The sequence below is a fragment of the Bos mutus genome, chromosome 15 (assembly GCF_027580195.1).
Source record: "Bos mutus isolate GX-2022 chromosome 15, NWIPB_WYAK_1.1, whole genome shotgun sequence".
NCBI lineage: Eukaryota > Metazoa > Chordata > Mammalia > Artiodactyla > Bovidae > Bos > Bos mutus.
In genome coordinates, this window is record NC_091631.1 from 64,574,865 (window position 1) to 64,596,313 (window position 21,449).

The window sequence follows — 21,449 nt, forward strand, 5'->3', positions numbered from 1 at the left end:
GTGGACTAGAGCAGAAAGGAATGGTCCCACAGCAGCTGTTTCTCATGCAAAAGGAAGCAAGGTGCTCAAATCCATTGTCTCAGTGCCCAGGGGTCAGGTCTGGATGCTTTAAAGCTGGAGCCGCCTTGACCTTTCAGAGAACGGAAACACTTCACCCCTGATGTTTATCCATCTCCTCCAGCCAGGCTGATGTCTTCTTGGGACTTCCTTTCCTTTCAAAGTTGCCTTGGGTAAGAATGTTGATGATACTCAAAGAAGACAAAGATGTCAGGTGGGAGAGTTCGTGTGTGTAGCAACAGTGTGATTTGCCCCAGCGAAGGCGCCTCCTAGTAACACCCATCATCAGTACAGTTTCAGGCAAGCTGAGAGACTGATACCAGATGCTTAGGCTTCAGAATGAAGGCAGCCAAGTATGAATCACAGGAAGAGGAGGAGAAATCCTCCCCATCCTGGTGCTCCCAGTGATGGCAGGAAATCTTGGCCAGTGGCATATGGCAGGGAACATGGCAGTCCGGAACTCAAACGAGGCGGGTGGTCTTTTTACCAAGACACTCTCTACTCATCCCAGAGACACAGTGAGGAAGATATTGCTTCAAGTCCCAGTGTACCTATTATTAGTTTGGGAAAGTCATTGAACCTCTGTTTACCTCACCTGTAAAATGGAGCTACAAGGTCGTTTTCCTTTGTTTTCACAGAGTTGTTGTGGGGGGTCACACAGGGAAGCAGATGTGATCATGTCTTATAAACACAAAGGGGTTGTTATTTACCGTGATTATCTTAGAGTTTCACAGAACGGCGACACAGAGGGGGAGACTCAGTTGGCAGGAGACTGCATAACCCTGAGGAAGGACATGACCGCACAGTCTCCAGAAGCCGGATTTGCTGTGTGCGTGATGTGGGTGGTACCATAATCATAATATAACAATAGCAGCTACAATTCATTGAACACTTTTGCTCTAGACATTCTGCTGAAGTGCACATCTATTTTTTTACAAAGGAATTTTACAAAGGAAGGCATCGGGGATTAGGAAGGTTGACGCCTTGTCCAAGGTCACACAGCCACGAATGAACTCGGGTCTTGACGTGCCGCAACCCAGAGCCTATAGTTATAACCACCTAAGCTTTCTCCTCTAAGGAGGTCTCTCTCCACTCAATGTTTTAGTAAATGCTTCGGGTGTTCTCTGCAGGTGTTCTCTCTCAACCCCCAAGCAGGCAGGGCTCTGTCAGGAACCTTTGTTCTAGAATTTTCTCTGCTATCTGGAGATGAAACTGGTGTTTGTGACCAATTTTTCAATACAAATATTGTCCCTTGGCATCTGAAACTAAGCCTAATGAAATAAGCTTAGGGTTTTCAGATGGGTTACAAAATGTAGGATGATCTGCCTTTAGAGTTTCGAATTAATATTCATTTGTCTAATACTTCATGTCCTCCAGGCTGCTTAGTAGGCTCAGATGGTAGACCAAAGATACATTGTGTATTTATACACCTTACAGTACAAGTTGGATGGGGGTGGGGGAGAGTGACACATATAACATGGCAGACAAACAGCAAACACCCTTAGTATATACATATTAGAAAAATGCCTAAGAAGAACATTGTTGCAATTTTCTGTTACATAAAGTCACAGTTTGTCTTTTTAAAGGAATAAGTTCATGGAAAGGAAGATTAGGAATGCAATTTTCCCAAATGACATCTTTTATTGATACGTAATTATACTGTCAAAAGTTTTTTTTTAAATGGGCAAAGGATCTCAAAGTAACATAAGTTCCTATTTTGAAAAGCAAAATGATTTTTTTAATGCAAAATCATTACCAAACAACTTATTTTTAAGAAGGGGCTGATTTATAAATGTCTTTAACCACTCTGACTAGAGGTGAGGTTGTAGAATGGGGTTCTACCCATTTCAGTTTCCTGGTGTGAAACCCCCATCTTTGTGGACAGGTGCTTAACTCCTACCTTTTTCTCTGAGCAATTCCAGCCCCTACATTTGAGTTGTTTGATTTCCAAAGACCATAAAGAGTCCTCTGCAGGAAAACCAAGGTTGAGTATCTCTGATCATAAGTATTGTGGGGACCCTAAATTTATTAGAAGTGGGTTCCATTAAAAGAGAGACTGCCCAGGTCGTCTTGGGGCAAGAGATTTGCCAGACATGTGCCCAGGACTGGGCTCATAGCCTTGCCAATTTGCAGCAAAATGGTACAGATGGAAAATTCAGAGAAACTGGAGAAAAATCCAGTCTCCCTTTGAGAAGGACTAAGGACTTGGCTCAACGGCAGCCTGTGTTGCCTCCTAAGCCCCTTTGGTCCCCTTCAGCCTGGAGGCATGTTTAACCTGCCCAGAAACTGTCCTCTGAGTCTTCGAGTGTTGTGGTCTGCAGGGATTAAACTGAGTCAGATGAGGGACTTCCCTGGTGGTCCAATGATTCAGAATCCACCTTCCAATGCAGGGAATGTGGGTTCCATCCCTGGTCAGGAAACTAAGATGCCACACGCCAAGGGGCAGCTAAGCCCACGCACACCACAGCTAGGGAGCCCTCGTGCCATAACTAAGACACCACACAGGCAAAAAAAAAAAAAAAAGAAAAGAAAAGAAAAGAAAAAAAAGAATTGCTTTCTTTAAAAAAAAAAAAAAATTGAATCAGATGAGGAATTCATCCTCAAAGAACTCACAGTTGGGTTGATTGATCAGTTCATCAAGAGCCCTTGCCTCCTAGCCTGTTTACTTATGTGTTACCAGAACAACGTGACCCTGGAAATTTATTCATTTACTACCGCCTAGTATTGCGTCATAAGAGTGAGAAAATGGATGAAAAGTGCTCAACCCATTGCTGGGCACATAGAAAGGGTTTCCAAAACAGCCTCTGCTATGCCAGAGGAGTTGTGAGCAATTGTGTCCTCCTTCCTAACTCCATGGTAGGCACTTCCCGGTGTGAAGTATAGCTTTGGAGTCCTGTTGCAAGTGGTCACACGCCACAGACCTTGAGCCATGTTCTTCCTGGGAGAGGCGTTTCAGGCTACTCCATACAGGGCTCCAACTTCCAGATGCTGGATTGAATAAAGAAGATAAAGAAGGTGATCCAACCATCAACATACATCTCTCTCCAGTGCACTTACCTAAGGACTAAATTTCAGAATCACTCATTTTGAGAAATTCAGTATTCTGTAGAAGTTTCTCCAAATGCTAACATTATGTAAGGACACACCATTGCTTTCTTTGGAAAGCAGAGTTAAAAACAACTTTCGGGGGTTGGTTTAGGCGGAGTCAGTGAAAAGAGCAAAGAAGAAAGCAACTTTCAATAATGAGAAACTGTGTCTATCCCCAGGAGGGAGCTAGTGTTTTAATGAAAATGCAAACTGATCAGTGAAGAAACCGTCACAGCCTATCTGGATTTAATTATTGAACAATGTAAGCAGATTTTATCCCTGAAAACTATTTTACTCCTAACCCTCATCACACAAACATTCTTTTTCTTGAATGAGTATCTCAGTCAACTGGACAATGACAAATACCTAGTCAGGCTTAGCTGGATGTAAGTAAATACTGTAATGATGGCTAAGCTTCTTTTTAAATGGAAGTTTAGTTGATTTACAATGTGGTGTTAATTTCTGCTGTGCAACAAAGTGATGAACTTATATATGCACATGTATACTGACACACACATTCTTTCCTTACATTCTTTTCCATTATGGCTTATCATAGGATATTGAATATAGTTCCCTGTGCCATATGGGAGGCTTTCCTGGTGGCTCAGAAGGTGAAGAATCTGCTTGCAGTACAGGAGACCCAGGTTTGATCTCTTGGTCAGAAAGATCCCTTGGAGATGGGACTGCCACCCACTTCAGTATTATTACCTGGAGAATTCCATGACAGAGGAGCCTGGTGGGCTACAGTCCATGGGGTCGCTAAGAGTCTGACATGACTGAGGGACTCACTCACTCACTGTGCTACATAGTATGACCTTGTTTATCCCTTCTACATGTAATGGCTTACATCTGCTAATTCCAAATTCCCAGTCCATCTGTTCCCTCGAGCCCTGCCTCCTTGGCAACCACAAACCTGTTCTCTATGTCTGTGAGCCTGTTTCTCTTTCGTAAATAGATTCATTTCGATCAAGACTACGCTTGATCTTAGCAACCCAGGGAATGAACCTGGGTCTCTTTACCAGGCTGATTCTTTACCATCTGAGCCAACAGGGAAGCCCAAGCAAGAATGCAGGTCTGACTTTTCACAGGCTTTCTTGCCATGACTCCATGGATCCATCTCTCTAGCGGGGGTGCCTCGGTTTCCCAGTTCCTTCCAATTCTAGGAGGCCTTAGAAAAAGTATCTCAGACCCATCTGCCTCAAAGGGGGTCCACCAGGGCCCTCCAAACACATCTCTGTCTGAGAGGGGTCTTGACTCCTCAGAAACAGTGCGAACTGGGAGAATGTATCAACATTCCCAGATGCCTCTCTTCCCAGGAGAGCTAATGGTGACTTCCCAGGTCCATCTCTTTCTCCAGAAGGACCCATCCTACTATCCAGACACGTCTCAATCCAGGAAGGTTCGTGACTCTTCAGACACTTCCTTGCAAGTCAAGGGGATCTACCATGATTCCCCAGTTTTGACTTTTCATGTCCATCACTTCCTGCCCCAAACCAAAGGTGGTGAGATACTAGAAAGAGCCTCTAGCAAGTCCTTTCCACACTGAAAGAGCCAAGGACTCTCTCATCAGTCACTTTCAAAGGACAGTAAATATAAATACAATAGCACTTCCCAGGTGGCACTAAGGAAAGAACCCAGCTGCCAATGCAGGAGGCCCAAGAGACATGGATTTGATCCCTGGGTCAGGAAAATCCCTTGGAGGAGGGCATGACCACCCATCCAGTACTCTTGCCTGGAGAATCCCATGGACAGAGGAGCCTGCCAGGCTATAGTCCATAGGGTTGCAAAGAGTCCGGCACAGCTAGAACAACTTACCACAGCACATAGCACCCTGGTTGCTCAGTGGTAAAGAATACATCCGCAATGCAGGAGACACGGGAGACATGGGTTCAGTCCCTGGGTCAGGAAGATCCCCTGGAGGAGGAAATGGCAACCTGCTCCAGTATTCTTGCTTGGAAAATCCCACAGAGAGAGGAGCCTTGCGGGCTACAGTACATAGGGTCACAAGGAGTTGGATACAACTGAGCAACTGAGCATGAGTTCCATGGGGGAAAAGAGTAAGCAAAATCCTAATCTGCTTCCCACCATAATGAGAGCAGGATGGCCTCTGACCCAGACCCCTCTCCAACGTGCAATAGAGCTTAACTATGGAGCTTTGATTCTGACTCCAAGAGGAAACAGAAGACCAGCTCTTCTGATTCCAGTTGGACCTCCTTCACTCCAAATGGGTCCACCTCCTGGGCACAGGTTTTCTGGGGCCCAAATAGACTTGGTGTTAACTGACACACAAGGAGACTCAGAAATGGAAGAAGCAAGATGAAGAAAGCGTGGGGTTTGAAGCTGAATTCTAAAATGCCAGAGTCTAAGATAAGCCCAGACAGATGAGGGACTTGAAACTGGATTGTTTGTATTAAAAAAGGGAAGCAGAGAAGATGGGGCGTTTGCCACGTGGGGAAAGGGGCCAATCAGAATGAAAGAATGCAGAGGGAAAAATGATGGAGGTGCAGAAGCCACTGGAATGTTCTTTTGATTGGATGCTCAGGGGAAAAGAGGGGGATCCGTGGCCAAATTCATTGAGAAGAGTAAGACCAAGGAGAACAGGAATAGGGACTGGAAGCTTGGTAACAGTGGCTTGACACCTCTTCCCAAAAGATTTGAAATCTAGCCTGGGTACCACAGAATAGAGTTGACAGATCCAGTGCATTTGAACTAAAGCATTTTGCAAGCTTGTAAGCAAGAAGGTCAGGAAGATGCCTTGGAGAAAGAAATGGCAACCTATTCCAGTATTCTTGCCTCGAAAACCCCATGGACAGAAGGAGCCTGGAAGGCTACTATCCATGGGGTTGCAAAGAGTTGGACATGACTTAGCAACTGAACAACAATAGCAACAAGCAAGAAGGTAGTGGAAGAATTTGGCGGTAAGGGGAGCGTTCAGTTCAGTCGCTCAGTTGTGTCCGACTCTTTGTGACTCCATGGACTGCAGCATACCAGGCCTCCCTGGAGCTTACTTAAACTCATGTCCATTGAGTCAGTGATGCCATCCAACCATCTCATCCTCTGTCCTCCCCTTCTCCTCCTGCCTTCAATCTTTTCCAGCATCAGGGTCTTTTCAAATGAGTCAGCTCTTCCCATCAGGTGGCCAAAGTATTGGACTTTCAGCTTCAGCATCAGACCTTCCAATGAATATTCAGGACTGATTTCCTTTAGGACTGACTGGTTGAGTCTCCTTACAGTCCAAGGGACTCTCAAGAGTCTTCTCCAACACCACAGTTCAAAAGCATCAATTTTTCGGTGCTCAGCTTTCTTTATAGTCCAACTCTCACATCCATACATGACTACTGGAAAAACCATAGCCTTGACTAGATGGACTTTTGTTGGCAAGGTAAGGTCTCTGCTTTTTAATGTGCTGTCTAGGTTGATCATAGCTTTTCTTCCAAGGAACAAGCATCTTTTAATTTCATGGCTGCAGTCGCCATCTGCAGTGGTTTTGAAGCCCCCCAAAATAAAGTCTCTCACTATTTCCATTATTTCCCCATCTATTTGCCATGAAGTGATGGGACCGGATGCCATGATCTTAGTTTTCTGAATGTTGAGTTTTAAGCCAACTTTTTCACCCTCCTCTTTTACTTTCATCAAGAGGCTCTTTAGTTCTTCACTTTCTGCCATGAAGGTGGTATGTGTTGAGGATATGTAACTCTTGTGGCAGAAGGTATGGTCATAGGGACGTAGATACCCAGCTGCTACATCTGCCTCAGCTAACAATCAGGGGTCTCTGGAACCAGCAGCAACTTCTTGGGCATCTAGTTCTTCTACAGACTGCTCTAACTAGGGGCACCCTCAGCTTTTCAGGTACTTCAGTATAGAGGAAACACTGATTTTTCAATAGGACATCTAGAATTTGTTATGGTTAGAGTTTTTCTCTCCTTTACTGTTCTTAACTAAACAAATGCACATTTATAAGAGAAAATAATCACAAAGGCCCTCAACTTGTGCTTCTGGCATCAGTGAGGAGCTAGACTCAAAACCAGAATTTGGAGCTGTCCTCCTCCTTAGAGAGCAACCAGCAGCACAGAGAATGTATCTGGAAGTTCGCTATAAAGAGCATTGATATTAAACAAGTTCCACATTTTATGAACAATTAACTTGGGCTCATATGAATGCAAACTTGATTGGGCCCTTTATAACAAAAAGGTGAGTTACCTAATATATCAGGAAAAAGCAAACCAAACTGGTATAGAGATTAGCCAAGAGATCTGCAGCTCAGCTAGTGCTGAACAAGGTCAAGGTGATGAAGAAGTTAATGAAAATCAGCACTTTGGGCTATAAAATAACCACACAGAGAAGTTTAATCGTGTTGCAGTCTCCTCTTCCAGATTGACTATCTAGAGCTTGCCACGGGCACCATACTCGGTCGTTGCTTCATTTTGCTAAGGAACAGAGGATTGAACCCCCAGAAGGGTACCAAAAGCACCCACGGATAAGGTCTCACAAGACCATCACCTTCAAGGTGTTGAGCAGAGAGAGGCGGACTAGGCAAGTTTTGGACACTCTGGCACCATTTTCCTTCCACTCCCCCTTTAAGAGGGAGGGGCCACCATTGGCCCTCCTGGCCTGAAGTGGCCCTGCTTCTGCTGATAAACAGGTTTCCCCCTTGGCCATGGCTGCACCCATGCTCTCCGCCACCGCTGGACTACTCTGTTACTGCTGCAGCTCCCTGGATCTAATCTTGGCATCAGGAATTCACCGCCAACTTCTGGGATCTCTTCCCAGGTCCTGGGTGCATCCTTCATCTGCTAGTGTTCACACCCAGGCCCCCAAATCCATCCACCGATTCCTGCAGTGCACTCCCAGGCCCTAGAAGTCCATCAGCTTTTGGGGTTTATCCTGGGCTTCTGTGGGTCACCCCAGCCTCTTAGAGGGCATCCCACTGACCTCAGACTACAAAATGATTACCAGCTCTCCAACCAGCAGGTCCTCACTGCTCTCTGAAGGAGGAAACATTCCTATCCTTCTTCCTAATGAGAAGTTTTGCCCTTCCCTCACCCCAAACTTTCATTCTCTTCTGATTTCCTGTGTTTTCCTCCACAGGAAAGTTTTGGTGATTTTTGTAGCAGAGACTGCATTATCAACAGAGCTGAGGATACAGATTCTAACACCCCATAACTCCCACCAGGATATGAATACATTGTAGCAAGAAAAATAGAATAAGTTGCTAAGTAAAAGAGGCCTGTGGTATGTTTTATGTAAAACAGAATTACAGCCATGCAGAGACATAATACAAAGAAGTACAGACGGCTAACAAACACATGAAAAGATGCTCAACATCACTCATTATCAGAGAAATGCAAATCAAAACCACTATGAGGTACCATCTCACGCCGGTCAGAATGGCTGCTATGAAAAAGTCTACAAACAGTAAACATGGAGAGGGTGTGGAGAAAAGGGATCCCTCTTACCCTGTTGGTGGGAATGCAAACGAGTACAGCCACTGTGGAGAACAGTGTGGAGATTCCCTAAAACACTGGAAATAGAACTGCCTTATGACCCAGCAATCCCACTGCTGGGCATACACACCAAGGAAACCAGAATTGAAAGAGACGCGTGTACCCCAATGTTCATCGCAGCACTGTTTACAGTAGCCAGGACATGGAAGCAACCTAGCTGTCATCGGCAGATGAATGGATAAGAAAGCTGTGGTACATACACACAATGGAATATTACTTAGCTATTAAAAAGAATGCATTTGAATCAGTTCTAATTAGGTGGATGAAACTGGAGCCTTACTTTACAGAGTGAAGTCAGAAAGAAAAACGCCAATGCAGTAAATTAACACATATATATGGAATTTAGAAAGATGGTAACGATGACCCTATATGCGAAACAGCAAAAGAGACACAGAGGTAAAGAACAGACTTTTGCACTCTGTGGGAGAAGGCAAGGGTGGGATGATTTGAGAGAATAGCATTGAAACATGTATATTACCATATGTGAAATGGATCGCCAATCCAGGTTTGATGCATGAGACAGGGTGCTCGGGGCTGGTGCACTGGGATGACCCAGAGGGATGGGATGGGGAGGGAGGTGGGAGAGGGGTTCAGGATGGGGAACACATGTACACCTGTGGTGGATTCATGTCGATGTATGGCAAAAAACCTCTACAATATTGTAAAGTAATTAGCTTCCAATTAAAATAAATAGATTAAGTTTAAAAATATGTCAAGAAACAAGTAATAACATTTTCAACTAAGGAGGGAGCTAGTGAGCAGGAGAAGGAGTATGACTTAGGCTGAACGGAAACGATAAAGCCGTGAGACAAACTGCTTCACTGGTCTGCTGGTGTACTCATGCCCAGGGTATGGGTTCCCCATACCTGGGAGGTGTGGGCAGGGCTCTCAGCAGATGAGTTAGGCTGGGAAGAGAAGGCCCAGTCAGGCGGCTGTGCGCTCCGCCCTGGTTAATATAGTGCTCTCTTCCTGTTCCTCAAGAGACAACAACATTCTCTGCTGTGTGTGACACAGAACTTGTATTTTTTTATGATTCAAAACAAATTCTAAGCCGCATATTTGTGTAAAGTTCCTGGCTGGTAAAGCATTGTCTAAAGATAATTTTAAGAAGCCATAAAACAGGGCTGTGTGTGGGAAACAATGACAGCTCATAAATTGCAGCAGCTATTAACTACCTTGTTGGAATAAACTCAAAGTGAACTTTTTTGGAGTTTTCAGAAACTGGTTTCACCTGACTGTTAAAGCCCCAGCCTATTAAAAATGTAGACGCACTTGTGAAGCCTGAGAAAGCAGCTTATACTGGTAATTCTCCCTGATGTTCTTGCTTGAAATGAGCTTGAATTAAAGGAATTTTTGGCATGTTTCTCAACCCACACATAACAGGATACATTTTGGTTTGTTTTGGCTTTGTTTTATTTTCTCCCCTTCCTTCTCCTCCCCTTCCCCCCTCCTCTTTCTTCTTCCCTGGTCATTCTAGGAGCTGGGGCCCCAGCGATGAACAAGACCCAGGCACTGCCCTCAAGGAGCCCACACTGGTGTTCAAGTGCCAGGCAAGTCCTTCCTTCCTTGATGAGAGTCAGCGTGCGCAGAGGTGAGTAAATGGGTGTGTAAATAGTCGACCTCAGGATATGAGGAAAGAAGGCAAAGAGTCTGAGAACTGCTGTTCAAACCACAGACTGAGATACAGAAAATACAGCAGCAGAGCCAGCACGCAGGGAAGTGCGATCAACGTGGGGAATGCATCCTGCATCTTTGCAGGTGGTACCCTGTGCACAAGCTGCCCACGTGTTTGCTTCTGGCCCTGCGCTGAGTGTTCCGTATCTCTGTCCGACTTCCCAGCATTACCATCTTCCGCCCTTCCTGGCCAGGACCAGGCGTTAATAAATGCTGGGTTAAGCAAACATTCAAGAAGGAATGTCCCACTCAGTGGGAGGTGGAGCTAGAAGATTCCGTCCTACTCCAAGTTTCTCTGCTTATAGAGAGGGCCTGGCATGTGGCAGGTGCCCACTAAATATTGAGTCACATGATGCCTGCCTAGGATTGAGTTCATTTGCACTGTGTTTTACCTCTCCATGTAAATCAGCTTACTCTTTCTGTAAGTGTAGGAATCCTTTAACAAGCACTGCGCTAATCACCTTGCATGCATTACGTCATTTACTTTTCACAACAACCCTAGGAGACAGGGCTTTGTTGCCATATAACAAACTGCCCCATAATTTAAACAACAGTTTATTATTATCCATCATGGTTTGTGGGTTGACTGGGCTCAGTGGGGCCATTCTATTTGGGGGTGAGGGGGTCACAGTCAGATGTTGACTGGGACCACATTCATTTGAAGGTCCAGTGGGGGCTGGACGTCCAAGATGGCTCATTAACTTGGCTGGCAGAGATGCTGGCTGTTGCTGGGATATGGTGAGCAGATGCCTACGTCATGACCTCTCCAAGGGCTTGGGCTCCTCACAGTATGCTGGCTGGGTTCCTACCGGGCACATTATAGGGGACCCAGATGTAATGACTTACTCTCATATGCTCTAGCCTTGGAAGTCCTAGAAATTGGTTCTTTTCACATTCTCATGGTCCAGCAAGTCCCTGAGGCCAGCCTGGAGGCAAGGGCATGAGAAGTAGACTTCATTTTTTGATGGCAAGATCATTTCAGAAGAGCAGGGGGGATGGTCAACACTGTTGTAGGAATTTAAGAAAGATACATCTGCCCTTTGGTGTTATTGTTCAGTCACTCAGTTGTGTCCAACTCTTTGTGACCCCATGGACTGCAGCACACATTCCTTGTCCATCACCAATTCCTGGAGTTTGCTCAAATTCATGTCCACTGAGTCAGTGATGCCATCCAACCATCTCATCCTCTGTCATCCCCTTCTCCTTCTGCCTTCCATCTTTCCCAGCATCAGGATCTTTTCTAATGAGTCAGCGTTTCCCATCAGGTGGCCAAAGTGTTGGAGCTTCAGCTTCAGCATCAGTCCTTCTAATGAATATTCAGGATTGATTTCCTTCAGAATTGATTGGTTTGATCTCCTTGCAGTCCAAGGGACTCTCAAGAGTCTTCTCCAACACCACAGTGCAAAAGGATCAATGCTTTGGTGTTCACCCTTTTTCATGGTCCAACTCTCACATCCATTGGAAAAATGGACTACTGGAAAAAGCATAGCTTTGACTATACAGACTTTTGTTGGCAAAGTTAATGTCTTTGCAGTTTAATATGTTGTCTATGTTTTGCCATAGCTTTTCTTCCAAGGAGCAAGTGTCTTTTAATTTCACATCTGCAGTCACGATCTGCAGTGATTTTGGAGCCCAATAAAATAGTCTTTCACTGTATTCATTGCTTCCCCATCTATTTTCCATGAAGTGATGGGACTGGATGCCATGATCTTCATTTTTTGAATGTTGAATTTGTAGCCAGCTTTTTCATTCTCTTCTTTCACTTTCATCAAGAGGCTCTTTAGTTCTTCTTTCTTTCTGCCATAAGGGTGGTGTCATCCACATATCTGAGCTTATTGATATTTCTCCCAGCAATCTTGATTCCAGCTTGTGCTTCACCCAGCCTGGCATTTCTCATGATGTACTCTGCATAGAAGTTAAATAAGCAGGATGACAATATACAGCCTTGATGTACTCCTTTCCCAATTTGGAACTGGTCTATTGTTCCATGTCCTATTCTAACTGTTGCTTCTTGACCTGCATACAGATTTCTCAGGAAGCAGGGCAGGTGGTCTGGTATTCCCATCTCTCAGAATTTTCCAATTTGTTGTGATCCATACAGTCAAAGGCTTTAGTGTAGTCAATGAAGCAGATGTTTTTCTGGAATTTTCTTGCTTTTTCAATGATCCAACAGATGTTGGCAATTTGATCTCTGGCTCCTCTGCCTTTTCTAAATCCAGCTGGAACATCTTGAAGTTCTCAGTTCACGTATTGTTGAAGCCTCGCTTGGAGAATTTTGAGCATTACTTTGCTAGCATGTGAGATGAGTGCAATTGTGCAGTAGTTTGAATATTCTTTGGCATTGCCTTTCTTTGGGATTGGAATGAAAACTGACCTTTTCCAGTCCTGTGGCCACTGCTGAGTTTTCCAAACTTGCTGGCATATTGAGTGTAGCACTTTAACAGCATCATCTTTTAGGATTTGAAATAGCTCATCTGGAATTCCATCCCCTCCACTAGCTTTGTTTATAGTGATGCTTCCTAAAGCCCACTTGCCTTCGCATTCCAGGATGTCTGGCTCTAGGTGACTGATCACACCATTGTGGTTATCTGGGTAATGAAGATCTTTTTTGTATAGTTCTTCTGTGTATCCTTTCCACCTCTTCTTAATATCTTCTGCTTCTGTTAGGTCCATACCATTTATGTCCTTTATTGTTCCCATCTTTGCATGAAATGTTCCCTTGGTATCTCTAATTTTCTTGAAGAGAACTCTAGTGTTTGCCATGTATTCTGTTCCTCTGTATCTTTGCATTGATCGCTGAGGAAGGCTTTCTTTTCTCTCCTTGCTATTCTTTGGAACCCTGCATTCATATGGGTATATCTTTCCTTTTCTCCTTTGCCTTTAGCTTCTCTTCTTTTCTCAGCTCTTTGTAAGGTCTCCTCAGACAGCTATTTTGCCTTTTTGCATTTCTTTTTCTTGGGGATGGTTTTGATCACCGCCTCCAGTACAATGTCACAAACTTCTGTCCATAGTTCTTCAGGCACTCTGTCTAGCAGATCTAATACCTTGAATCTATTTGTCACTTCAATTGTATAATTGTAAGGGATTTGATTTAGGTCATAAGTGAATGGCCATGGGACTTCCCTGATAGCTCAGTTGGTAAAGAATCCACCTAAAATTCATGAGACCCCAGTTTGATTCCTGGGTCAGGAAGATTCACTGGAGAAGGGATAGGTTACCCAATCCAGTATTCTTGGGCTTCCCCTGTGGCTCAGCTGGTAAAGAATGTGCTTGCAAGGTGGGATACCTGGGTTTGATACCTGGGTTGGGAAGATCCCCTGGAGAAGGGAAAGGCTACCCACTCTAGTATTCTGGCCTGGAGAATTCCTGCCCCGAAAATAGGTTCATCTGTATCATTTTTCTAGATTCTACATATATGCATTAATATACAATATTTGCTTTTCTCTTTTCTACTTACTTTACTCTGAATGACAGACTCTACGTTCATACATATCTCTACAAATGACCTAACCCAACTCTATTTTGTTACTTTTTATGCCTGAGTAATATTCCATTGTATATATGTACTACATATTCTTTATCCTTTCATCTGTCCATGGACCTTTAGGTTGCTTCCATGTCCTGGCTATTGTAAACAGTGCTGCTATGAACATTAGCGTACATGAGTCCTTTCGAATTATGGTTTTCTCAGGCTATATTTGGAGAAGGCAATGGCACCCCACTCCAGTACTCTTGCTTGGCAAATCTCATGGATGGAGGAGCCTGGTAGGCTGCGGTCCATGGGGTTGCTAAGAGTCGGACACGACTGAGCAACTTCACTTTCACTTTTCACTTTCCTGCATTGGAGAAGGAACTGGCAACCCACTCCAGTATTCTTGCCTGGAGAATCCCAGGGATGGAGGAGCCCAGTGGGCTGCCATCTATGGGGTCGCACAGAGTCGGACACGACTAAAGCGACTTAGCAGCAGCAGCAGCAGGCTATATTGGAGAAGGAAATGGCAACCCACTCCAGCAGTCTTGCCTGGAGAATTCCATGGACAGGGAAAGCTGATGGGCTGCAGTCCATGGGGTCACATAGAGTCGGACATGACTGAGCAACTGACACACACAGGGTATATGCCCAGGAGTGGGCTCCACAGTCCCTCTGACTTCTTTACCATGATGCTTTACCTAAGACAGTTTCTAAAACTTCGATAACAAAAGAGTCACCCCTCTCAAATATGCAGTATTATTTTCAAAAATATAAAAACATAAATTCTAGTAAAAATTTATAAACTAGAAATATAGTCAATTAGAAACATAGTTCTAGTGGGCTTTGGGATGTTATGTTTGAGAAATACTATTGAAAGAAGGACTAACATTTGTTGAGTGGCTTCAGTGATCCAGGTTCTTACACACTCTATATAAACTCAGTTAATTCTCACAATAATTTTTTTCTCTCAGGTGAAAAATGAAATTTTGGGAGGTTAAATAACGTGCCTAAAGTCACATGGCCACTCAGTGACAGAGGCAGGGTTTAAACACAGATGTGTCTCAGTCCTCTTTCTATGTGCTTTCCATGTGGCTCCACAGTACAGCAGCCAGCAATCAGGCTCTGAGATGAGATGAGTGAGAAGGAAGTTAACTCAGGAGTGCTCAGGGATCACACCCATGACGGAAGGTAAAGGCACAGAACCAGGCACGGGAGAAGCGGGCTATGATGCGGTCAGAGAAGAGAATGCAGCAGGCCCTTCAGAGTCATCCCAGTTAGAGGGAAGGGGTCGGGGCCTTTATTACCCCCCAACCCCATGGCAGGCATCAAGGCAAATGGCTGCAGAATAAGCAAACGCATCAGTGGTCAAACCAGACAGAACTGTCAAGGGAGGCGCCTGGCAGAGGCGAGGGCCCACAGGGGTAAGGGCAGCCTGCTACATTTTTAATGTTGTTGGGTTTAGGCCCCACATTGAATCAACTTACAGTATTGAATTTATTCACCGGAGGATGCCAAGTGGTGATACACACCCACTGAGGAGTTCCTGAAAGTAAATAATTCAGGAGATGTTCACTCAGAGAGGCCAGTGCTGGGAGATGGTTGGCTGATAAGAGATTAACAGCCAGTCACAAAGACAGGCATCATCAAAGGCCGCCACTTACGAGGCTGGGATGAAGAAAGGAAGCGCATCTTTCCTGTCCTCTGTCTGATCCAGCCTCGCCTTCGATCTCCATGGGAAAGGGGAAGAGGAGAGTGGGGAGGTCAGAGGTCAAGGGGGAAGAGGAGAAATGAGACAACTTGAGGAAAATAGGACTGGTTTATCAAATATATGTTATCTCATTTAATCCTTATTGTTGCTATTTAGTCGCTAAATTGTGTCTGGCTCTTTCGCAACCCAATGACCTATGGCCTGCCAGCTCCTCTGTCCATGGGATTTCCCAGGCAAGAATACTGGAGTGGGTTGCTATTTCCTTCTCCAGGGCATCTTCCTGACCCAGGGATCAAACCCAGGGAACTGCATTGGCAGGTAGCTTCTTTACAACTGAGCCACCAGGGAAGCCCTTAATCCTTATTACAACCATGAGAGCTACTGTTTTTTAAAACATTGTTAGTGGAGTATAGTTGCTTTACAAACTCTGGGAGATAGCGAAGGACAGAGAAGACAGGGTGCTAATGTCCACGGGGTCACAAAGAGTCAGACATGACTTAGCAACTGAACAACAAACAGCTGCTTTATGGTATTTCCACTGAATAGCAAAGCGACTCAGTTACACATATACATATATTCACTCTTTGTAAGGTGAGTTTCCCATAGAGGCTGTTACAGAACGTGGCCTGTGCTATACAGTAGGTCTTTATTAGTTGTCTACTGTATATTAACATGTAATAGTGTGAGTATCTGTCAATCACAATTTCCCAGTTTATCCCTCTCCTCACTTTCCCCCTTGGTAACCGTAAGTTTGTTTTCTACATTTGTGACTCTATTTCTGTTCTGTGAATAAGTTCACTTGTATCATTTTTTTAGATTCCACATATAAAGTGATATCATATGGCATTTGCTTTTCTCTGTCTTACTTCGCTTAATATGATAATCTCTAGATCCATCCATGTCACTGTAAATGGCATCATTTCATTCTTTTTTATGGCTGAGTAATTTTCCATTGTATATATCCATTCCTTTGTAGATGGACATTTAGGTTACTTCCATGTCCTGGCTATTGTAAATAATGCTGCAATGAATACTGGGGTGCATGTACCTTTTTGAATTATTATTTTCTCTGGATGTATGCTCAAGAGTGGGATTGCTGGATCGTGTATGTGTGTGTGTGTGTGTGTGTATGTGTGTTAGTTGCTCAGTCATGTCTGACTCTTTGTGACCCCATGAACTGTAGCCCGCCAGGCTCCTCTGTCCATGGGATTCTCCAGGCAAGAAGAGTGGAGTGGGTTGCCATTTCCTTTTCCTGCTGGATCATATGGTAGTTCTATTCTTAGTTTTTAAAGGAACCTCCATACTGTTCTCCACAGTAGCTGCACAATTTTAGGTCCCCACCAACAATGTAGGAAGGTTCCCTTTTCTCCACACCCTCTCTGGCATTTAATAGTTATAGACTTTTTGAAGATGGTCATTCCAACTTGTGTGAGGTGATGCTTCATTGTACTTTTGATTTGCATTTATCTGATAATAAGTAACATTCAGCATCTTTTCATGTGTTTTTGGCCATCTGTCTTCTTTAGAGAAATGTCTACTTAGATCTGCCCGGTTTTGGATTGTGCTGTTTGTTTCATTGACATAGAGCTTCATGAGCTGTTTGTATATTTTCGAGATTAATCGCTTGTTAGTCACTTTGTTTGCAAATATTTTCTCCCATTCTATGGGTTGTCTTCATTTTGTTTATGATTTCCTTTGCTGTCCAGAAACTTTTAAGTTTAATTAGGTCCTATTTATTTATTTTTGTTTTTATCTTCATTAGTCTAAGGAGGTGGATCAAAAATGATGTTGCTGTGATTTATGTCAGAGTGTTATGCCTATGTTTTCTTCTAAGAGTTTTGTAGTGTCTGGCCTTATATTTAGATCTTTGAACTACTCATTACAAACTTTTCAAAGGAGGAAACTGAGATTCAAAAGGAGTAATTGAGATCTCATACATGTGGGAAGAAACGGAGAGAGGAGAAAGGAGTGAAGGGAGGAGGCAAGGGAAGAGACTAGAGTTGGGCACATTGATCAGAAAAGGGGGACAATTTAAAAAATGTTGCCAAAACATACTCATGCTGCCAAAACACCACACTTCCTGCCTGTGCACCCAACTGGGAAGCCGAGAGGGAAGTAAGTCCTTGAAGCCCAGACTTCATTCTGCTTTCTTTCTCTGCAAGTAAGCCGATCCTGCTCATGGTGCCCTGAGACCTCTGATGGCCTGTCTTTCCAGAGATTCTAAACATGTCATCACAGAAATCAGTTTTGGCTTCAGTTCTAATAGAATTTTCAACAATGAAATTTATCCATTTTCTGTAGGATAGGAACTTTCAAAAGATTTCATTTCACGTTTATTTCATTTACCCTGAACAATAATGCGTGCGTGCTCAGTCGTGTCCGACTCTTTGTGACCCCGTGGACTGACTGTATCCCACCAGCCAGGCTCCTCTGCCCATGGGGTTTTCCAGGCTAGAGTACTGGAGTGGGTTGCCGTTTCCTCCTCTAGGGGATCTTCCCAATTCAGGAATCAAACCTGCATCTCTTGCATCTCTTGCATTGGCAGGCAGATTCTTCACCACTGCACCATCTGGGAAGCCCAATAACCCTGCCAAAATAAAGAATTATTTCTATTTTTGTAGAAGATGAATCTGAAACTCTGAGAGGTTGAGCAACTGATCCAAGATCACACAGCTTGTGTCAGAACTGGAATTCTAAGCCAGGTTTTTGCCTACACACTCTTTTCACTTACTTATCCTGCTTCAAAGTTACTGAGGTCTGTGAATTCCACATATATCACTCTGGCCTTACTTTTGGTTGACCCACACATTCAGGGTCCATCAGGGGGGTGCACATTTTGCATGAATCCGTTACCCAATATTGGGCATTTTATTCTTATTTGGCAGATTTAGTTTTTCTTTTTTGGGTGGGAGGGGGTGACTGTGGGTGCCCAGATAGCATACTGCTGCTGCTAAGTCACTTCAGTCGTGTCTGACTCTGTGCGACCCCATAGACGGCAGCCCACCAGGCTCCCCTGTCCCTGGGATTCTCCAGACAAGAACACTGGAGTGGGTTGCCCTTTCCTTCTCCAATGCATGAAAGTGAAAAGTGAAAGTGAAGTTGCTCAGTCGTGTCCGACCCTCAGCGACCCCATGGACTGCAGCCTTCCAGGCTCCTCCGTCCATGGGATTTTCCAGGCAAGAGTCCTGGAGTGGGGTGCTTCTCTCAAATAAATTAAACTTCCCATCTGTACTGAATCATTTGGCAAGAAGTGGTCCATAGCCAATGCAAATATAAGAAGAGTGCAGGAAAAGGTGGTGGTGGGCGACCTGGGAGAAGAAGGTTTAAATGTACGGAGCTATGAAAGCTTCCCAGGTGGCGCAAGTGGTAAAGAATCTGCCTGTCATTTCAGGAGGCTCAAGAGACTCTGGTTCGATCCCAGGGTGGGGAAGATCCCCTGGAGGAGGAAATGGCAACCCACTCCAGTACTTTTGCCTGGCGAATCCCATAGACAGAGGAGCTTGACAGGCTACAGTCGATAGGGTCGCAGAGAGTCAGACATGACTCAACTTAGCATGCACTCGTGAGTGAAAACATCTCATCTTCACCTCCCACTAAAAACCAGCACTCCCACATTACCGTTTGCCCAACAGGAACCATTCTTTCTCTACTTTGAGTCTGTAGTTCCTTAGCAGCCCCACAGCCAGCATCCCTGCCCTGTGCCTTTGGCAGTCATCCTGGGCCTGGGAATGACTCTATCTTGTGTGGACACCTGTGGGTGCCTCCCAGAGTTCCTGAAAGGACCATGGATGGTTAACCACGGCCCACAGCTCCTGGGGGGCTCTGCCCTTCCGCAAGCCGGCCGGGAGGAACCTGAGGCTCCTGGGTCCCGGCAGTGCACTGAGGGATGGGAGTAAGCATTGGGAGAGGGCGGACAAGTCAGAGCTGGAGGGGAAAGGACCATTCTGGAAGCACACCTAATAAAAAGGAAGTGTCCTCTCAGAACCCAAGGAGAAGACAGAGGGCCCCCAAACAGTCACACTGTGACCAGTGCTGCCAGACAATCAAGGGGGTGGGCGAAGGAGTGGGTGGAGAGATGTTATTTATGGGGCAGATGGAAGAGCTCTGACAAGCAAATGCCAGGGTCAGTGTCAAAATGGCATTCATCTTCAGCCCTTGGTGGTGAAAAAAAAAATGTATGTATAGTTTCTCTGAAACAGCACTGAGTTTGAGATCCCCTGTGGTTCAGTGGTAAAGAATCTGCCTGCCAAGCAGGAGATGCGGGAGACGTGGGCCGGATCTGTGGGTCGGGAAGATCCCCTGGAGAAGGGAATGGTTACCCACTTCGCTGTTCTTAAGCCCAAAGGGTTAGGAAAGATGCTTGGCTTTCTTCCCAGGTCCAGACCTCGAGGAGGAGCCAGGCTTGCGAAGGTCTTTTGGAATTCTCTAAGGGGAGGGCCCTGGGTGTGGAGGGCAGTTTCTGCTAGCGGCGCGCTACAAAGAGGCTTTGTTCCGGGAGGACGCGCTGGGGCGGGCCTGGGAGGGGGCAGGTTTGGTCCCGCCCAGGAGCAAACACTGTGGCCAGCCTCCAACAATAGTTTTGTTAAAAATCAGGAATGCAGGAACGTGCCAGAGACCGTTTATTTTCCTTTGGGGTGGGACAGAGGGAAAGCCGCTCCCTTTCTTGAGCGGGACCGAGTGCTGTCCCTGCTTGCAGCACAGTGCCAGTTCCCAGGTCTCCAGGGAGGAGGCCGGTGACCATCTGCCCCTTCCCTTAGGAGACAGCGCACCTTTCCCAGCCGCAATCATTTTCTCTGGCGCTAAAAAGAGACGCTCAGATTCCCAGGCCCGAAACCCGGATAAACAGCCCACATGGCTGAGAGGGTGTTCAGGCTTGGCTGACTCTTTGCGACCCCGTGGACTGTAGGTCGCCAGGCTCCTCTGTCCATAGAATGTTCCGGGCAAGAATACTGGAGTGGGTTGCCATTCTCTGTTCCAGGGGATCTTCCTAACCCGGGGATGGAACCCGCGTCTCGTGCATTGGCTGGCGGATTCTTTACCACTGGGCCACGTGGGAAGCCACTCTTACCCAGCTCCAGTATCCAAAGATGGAGCGGTGGTTGGTCCCCAGAGCAGGCAATCCTGCAGATGCTCCCAGAGGAGACACAGACGCACACACAGACATATACACAGACACACAGACACACAGACACACACACACAGACACACACACACACAGACACAGACACACAGACACAGACACACACACACACACACACACACACACTTTGGGAAACCCCGCGCCCCCTTGTGGTGCAAAGAGCTTCTCCGCTGGAAGAAGGACTCCTGGATTCGCCGCTCAGGTCTCCACGTGGGGGTCCTCCGCTGTCTCCAGGCGCCTCTTCCATAGTCGGGGCTCGAAAGAGAAGGGGACCGAGGTTTGAAAGACTTTCTTCTCTGGGATCGCTGTCCCCCGCGCTCGCCTCCAGGTGGCTCTCTCAGCCTGGGCAGGGGACGCAGTCGTAAGGTGATAGCCCCAGTTTGGAATCCCGTCCCAGGCGGCCTCCCTGGTGGCTCAGACCGTAAAGTATCTTCCCGGCAATGAGGGAGAAGCGGGTTTGATGCCTGGGTCGGGAAGATCCTTTGGACAAGGGAATGGTGAGCCCAAGGCAGTATTCTTGTCTGGAGCATCCCAAGGACAGAGGTGGCTGGTGGGCTACAGTCCATGGAATTAAGGAGCGATCAACACATTCAACGTTAACACGAGTCAGGAGTACTTTCGGTTTCCCTGCTCCCGCCACCCCCGCCACCCACCCGCTCCCTGCGTCTCTGGTGACATTCGTTAGGAGGATGAGCTCAAAGAAGTAGACCGAGTGAAGCCCGGATAGCCAGGTTCCTTCCCGGTGGCCGGATAGCGTCTTTCCTCCCCTCGGGCTGGGAGCCTTTGGGCCTCAGAGGGCAGCTTCAG